At 51.6% G+C, this 6,033-nt stretch overlaps 1 protein-coding gene across 1 annotated transcript in view; it reads right to left on the reverse strand.

Moving 5' to 3' along the window:
* Positions 1 to 1,406, reverse strand: part of LOC138552110 (zinc finger protein 850-like) — a 160,143-nt gene extending 158,737 nt beyond the window's left edge. The window contains exons 1-2 of the mRNA XM_069642517.1: positions 1,267 to 1,406; positions 271 to 332 (exon numbers count right to left, since the gene is read on the reverse strand). The gene's annotated coding sequence lies outside the window, so the exon portion shown is untranslated. The remainder of the gene's footprint in view (positions 1 to 270; positions 333 to 1,266) is intronic.
* Between the last annotated feature and the right edge of the window lie 4,627 nt (positions 1,407 to 6,033).

The raw sequence follows: 6,033 nt of genomic DNA on the forward strand, positions 1-6,033 counted from the left end.
ACTTCCTCCGTATTACTAATGGATAAAAAGATTAAAGGCGAGCTGTTCACCATTTCCAATGTGGGTAAAGGAATCTCATTATTTTGAAAATAGTGGCCCACTGTGTTTCACTGTCTTAAACAGACTTGTGGTCCAAATGGCGGGCTGCATCTTGTTTGTAAAAAGAGCAGAGTAAGGGAAGAGGTGACGGGCAGGGCAGGCGACAAGCTGTCTCATAAGCAAAGCACAATGTGTGCAGAGAGACAGACACATATCATAGCAGTTACTTACCCTTTGTATCTGTGATCCTGACTTTTTCTGAACATGAGGACACACCAATAAAGTGTTCAGGTCTGTGGAAAGCAAAAGTTATCATATGATTAATCTACAATAAGAATGATCTGAATTAACTACTCGAAGCATTCATATGACATTCAGAGAAAATATATAATCTAAATCACTACAGAGTTCCCACCCCCATCACATGCACGGGAGGGAGGCCTGACAGGATGTTCATGGAGGAGCAGTAGCGCCAGGGCGACATCTCTCCTGAATCGAGAAGAGTGTGGGCTCTGCCTGTCCCTCACCCAGTGCTTTAAGTGGGCTGGGGCCTGCCTGGGCTTAGTCCCGCAGACTCCAAAAAGTGAGGCCGAGCCGGAGCCCTCCAGTCCCACCACTTGACGGCCGGTCATTGTTATTTCATCTGCATAAACAGAACAGAGCTGAGAACGGACGGAGAAAACAACTTTGGCGTATCAGTGGCACCCAAACGCACACGACCGCCTCTGCCCCGCTTCTCCCCTGCTCCCACCCTCTCTTCTTCACACGGTCATAACCGTCTCTTATTTCTTACACAATGGCCCCTGCGAGAGGACATGAGGGGTTGGAGGATACGAGAGCCCCCGGTAGTGCGCTTTCGTAGCCAATCTCCCACCTGTCACCTTACCCTGTCAGCGGCCCACCCACGTGCAGGCGCTGGGCTCTGCAACCATGCCCTGGCAGCATTGGGCAATGGCAGTGGTATACAAACTTTTATATGTCAAGCCCCCTGAGTAGCCCCCATCCTCGAATGCAAGGACTGCTTGTATTTTATATTAAAAGCAGTCAACTTTCTCTCTTTTTAAAAAGCCTCAACAGTGCAATGAAATGATGTGCCCAGGATCACAGGTTTTGGGTGTAGCAGCAGTGTTGCAGTATGCGCTTAGTTATGTAGAGGAGACCACCCCTGTTCACGCCACGCCCCCAACTGAGCCCCCCTCAATACTCCATTTAAAGCACTGCCCCCACCTGCAGGGAATTATCATCCCATAATCACTGCCACGTCCCCTGTGAAGCGCCTCCCACTGCAATATTCAGCATTTGGGGTATAAATGGGGGGGAGGCAGCCTCGGAAGAGCGCGTCCTCCATCAGCAGAGCCTCGCGTGAAGGGGGGGGGGGGGGGTTTGCAGAGATGCCAGCCTGGGATGCAGAGCCGAGGAACAGACCTGCGCATCGCGGAGATATTTATCTCCCGCACATGCGTGGTGACGAGAAATGAATATTCTGCACATGCGCAGAGGCGAGAGACGGCTCACCTGTACATGCATAGAGACGGGACGTCATCTCTTACACATGCGCAGTAACGAAGGCCGGATCTACTGCACATGCGCATTGACAAGACACGGACCTCGTGCACATGCGCAGTAACGAAGGCCGGCTCTCCTGCACCTGTGCATTAACGAGACGGCTTCTGAGAGTAGAGGCAGGAAGGGGTGACAAGCGAAGAAAAGAGCGCACTGAGAGGCGCATGCGCACTGCCTGCCGCCGTAGCCAATCAGGTGGAGAATATGACAGGACCCGGAAACGGCGCGAAATGTTCCCGCCCACTGCCTGCACCACTAGAATAATAGTGCTTTCAATCCATGCCATTATTATTACGGCGGCCGTTGCCGCCTTCATTTTGCTTACCAAAGCACTGAAAATCATTCATGCAATGCTGATTTCAATCCAATTACATGGATTGAAAGCACTATTATTTCGCGGCAACGCTGCCTTCATTTTCCTTACTATAGCTTTAAATGAATGCTATGGTAAGCAACCTGAAGGCTACCACGACCGAGTTTACCTTTTTGACAGGTGGCGGGGCGTGTGGGTGGAGCCGTGTGCAAATGGGCGGAGTCTTGTGTGGCTGTGGGCGGAGCCGAAATCTAAGGAATTTTGATTTTCAAATGTAGGCAGGTATGATGGGGAGGGAGCTAATAACGGGCCCGTTATTAACTCCCTGGTCCACTTGCGGGACCCTCGTAATAGGGCTGTGATGTTGGGCCTACGGCGTCGCAGGGCCCGGCAGCAGAGAGGGCGTCTGGATAAGGCCGTGTGGCGCAGCGCTTCGCTGCGCGTAATAACAGGATCACACGCTGTGTTGCATAAGCCTGGACTGACTCGCGCCAGTTCCGGTGATGCCTTTATTTCCTTTTCCCCGCCCCTCACACGTGACCGCAAATTCCGGCACGTGACACCACATTCCTGCCCAACTTGGAATGGTTTTCACAACATTTAACAGTATCACATCACAACAGGTGTAGTTGATTCTATTCTCTCAGATTGCGCCTGGGCGGGCTCACCTGCTGGTAGATCCCGTCTACGACATACCCTTGGAGGCGGGAGGATGGTTTTGGCCTTTCCCACAGGTGGTATCGGGGGTGGTTTCTCTCTGGATCTTCCGCCGGGTGCCTTTCCGGCACGATTACCTCTTCGTGCCGGTTGGGTGTCCTTGGCTCTCGGGGCACTTCGTAAATTCCAGGTGTCACCTGGTCCTGTGGCCGACAGGGTGACCTAGTCTCTTCACTTGCGGCACTTGGGTTTTCTTCCCACAGTTTGGGCGGTACTTTCCTGAAGTGCGATATGTTCCTAGTCACTGTCTCACTTCCTCTGGTGGCGGTAATCATGCTATGATTCGCAGCGCTGACTGTCCAGGGCTGGAACTCGAAATTCATGGACATCTTTTTAGGCATGGCTCGATTCTTAACCAAGACAGTGTCTCCGGGCACTAGTTCCCGGTCGCTGGCTCGTCGAGTGAGGCTCTCTCATAGCCCTCCTGGCGTCTATGGCTGGGATGTCTTGCTCAGGTGCCACCAACTTTGGGTGCATGGGAATTTCTGCCTGTATGGGTACCCCAAACATAAGTGCTGTGTGGCTGTTCCCTGTCGAGGAGTGCAGGGTCTGCCTGTGGGTCCTCAGGAAATGATATACTGCTTTTAGCCAGGAGTTTCCTCGTTCCTTTGCGATATGGATGACTTTATTGCGCGACCCCATGAATCGCTCAGCATCGCCGTTTGCTTGTGGCCATCCTGGGGTGATCCGCTTGTGATGTATGTTGAGGTCCTGGAAGAATTAGCGTAGCTCTTGGCTGGTGAAGGGTGGCCCGTTGTTAGAGTCATGGTCTCTGCGTTGGTAGACGCCACGTGTTCAACTTCGGGATACCGGCTGATATTCGGTATACCTGCTTGTCCGGGTGCTGATGATGGGTTCTGGGTTCCCAGCTCTCCTGGTAGCTTGGCTGGCCGCGCATGACCCCACTAGGTCCATCACTCGCTGTCGCATGTTGGGCATCCACATCCTGGACTTTAGGTACGCAGTAGTTTTCACAATTCCTTGGTGCCCGCTGTGAGCTAGCTTGAGGGCCCTTTCTTCTAGTGATGTGGGCAACACGATTCGGTGGCCTTTGAGTATCACCCCTTCGGGGGCTACGGTAAGTTAATGGCGGATTCCGAACAGTGTTTGTAGTTTTTCTTGGGCGGATGTGGTGCGCTGAGCCATGGAGGTCAGGAAGTTCTTCCAATTCCCTGATTGGATGGCAAGAGTGCTGTGTGTTAAAATGGCGTCAGCCTCAGGCTCGTTGGCTATCTCTTGCAGGGGCAGGGCCCGTGGTCGGGCACAGGCTATCACGTGGCACACGTGTTCGTCAGTCTCCGCCACATGGTGTTCCTCCTGATCGGTGGCATGCCGCGGGTGGCAGGACAGGTAGTCGGCTGGGTTATCCGCACCCGCCCGGTATTCTACCTCTATGTTGTAGGGCTGAAGTTTTAGCATCTACTTTTCGTTGCGTGCTGGGGGATGTGGCACCGACCATCTGAATATTGGAATGAGTTGCTTGTGGTCGGAGAACACCTTTGCTTGCTTGCCTAACAGGTAGACTTTGAAGTGTCTGCATCCCCACAGGATTGCAAGGGCCTCCTTTTCTATGTGTGCATAATTCTGTTCAGTTTTGGTTAGCGCACGACTGGCAAAAGCAATGGGGTGTATGTTCCCTTCTTTGTTTGGGTGAGCACAGCCCCTAGGCCGACTGGGCTGGCATCGACTAGCAGTTCAGTGTGTCTCTCAATGTCAAAGAATGCCATTGTTGTGGCGGCGGACAGTGTGTCCTTGATTCGCTGCAATGCTTGTTGGTGAGTGGACGACCACTCCCACTTTTGGTCCTTTTTTGTTAGTTCGCGGAGGGGGCTTGCGATGGTAGCGAGGTCAGGGATGAATCTCGCGCAGTACGTTGCCATTCCCATGAAGCTCCTTACTTCAGTGGCAGACTGTGGGGCCTTAGTGCTTTTGATGTCATTAACTTTGGCAGGATCCGGCGACACCCCTCTTGCGTTAAAGATGTATCCAAAGAAGCATAGTTCTTCCTTTCCGAATTCGCACTTCTCTGCTTTTAGGGTTAGTCCAGCTTCTTCAAGTCTGCGTAGGACCGCCATGAGGCGCTTGAGGTGTTCTTTTTCGTTAGTGGCCTATACGATGATGTCGTCGCTAATGTTTGTTGTCCCTTCTAGGCCAGTGAGAACTTTGAGAATTTCGTGCTGAAATACTTCGGCAGCTGGCGATAGGCACCATTCATTACGGGACCACCTGGGTCGTAATGAGGCCCCAATGCATGATTAAAAAAAAAAGCATCGCCAATGCCAAACGGGTTGGCGTTTACTGCTGTTCTTTGCAATCTGCACCAGGATGCAAAGAAGGAGAGGTGCAAAGTTTAAAAGGGCGATGCAATAACATACATGCCAACCCTCCCGATTTATGCGGGGGATATCCGATTTTTCAGTGAAAAATATTGCAATTTTCACTGTCTGCCACCTAAAATAACTGTAGTCCCAATGCATTTCTATGAAAAAAATAGTCTACCGATTTCCTTGTCGAAATCTCCCTCCCAGGTGCCCCGGAATGTTGGCATGCGATAGGGAGGATGCAGTTGCTGTGATTGGTGTCCTGGGCCTTATGCATCCTCAGGGCCCTGACCTTCCACAACCAATCGCCCAGCTTCTGTCTACCCTCAGCACTTGCCTTGGCACACCATACACCCTGGAGGCTGGCACTTACACCCAACGCGGCTCCAGGCAGTGAAGCACTCACCATACCATGCACTTCATCTGTGGCTCACCCACAAACATGGACACTTCAGCACCTACACCCTCTGCCCTCTTCCTTGCTGCACTTGCACGTTCTGAATACTCACAAGGCATAGTAGATTCATTCTTTTTTACTTCTTCCCTCCACTCCCTTGTTCCCTCCATCCCCTGTGGGTGCTTTGAAACTGTATTTACTTGCTGTACAAGCACATAACAAGCGAACAATAAATAAATAAATAAACGGTGCAGGTATGCAATAGAATGAGAAGGGGAATAGAGCAAGGGAGGAAGTCATTGATAGAGCGTGCCATCAGTAAGAAATATGAGTGAGAAAGGGTGAGTGTGAGATGGTAAGAAATAAAGCGAGAGTGTTAGAGGAAGGATGAGCAGGACTAGGAAGATGGGTGGGTAGAGGAATAGAGGAGATCATTAGGATGTGTGGGGAGATAAGGGGTGTAGGGTGGGGTGAAGAGAGAGGTGGTAGCATTGAGTACAGAAATTGCTGTAAATTGCTGTGAAATAACGCTGCGGAGGAGAACGCTACCTTGGTTAAAGGTTCCTGGAATTCTAACGGTCCATTCCGCTTTACGGGCTGTGAACACGCCCGTCCAGGAAGTGGGACCATAAATTGACCACGCCAGCACCCTTGCAGCGTTATGCCCGCTGAGGAGTAAAGGG

This window comes from Ambystoma mexicanum, chromosome 1q, assembly GCF_040938575.1.
Source record: "Ambystoma mexicanum isolate Mex_15411 chromosome 1q, UKY_AmexF1_1, whole genome shotgun sequence".
NCBI classification, from domain to species: domain Eukaryota; kingdom Metazoa; phylum Chordata; class Amphibia; order Caudata; family Ambystomatidae; genus Ambystoma; species Ambystoma mexicanum.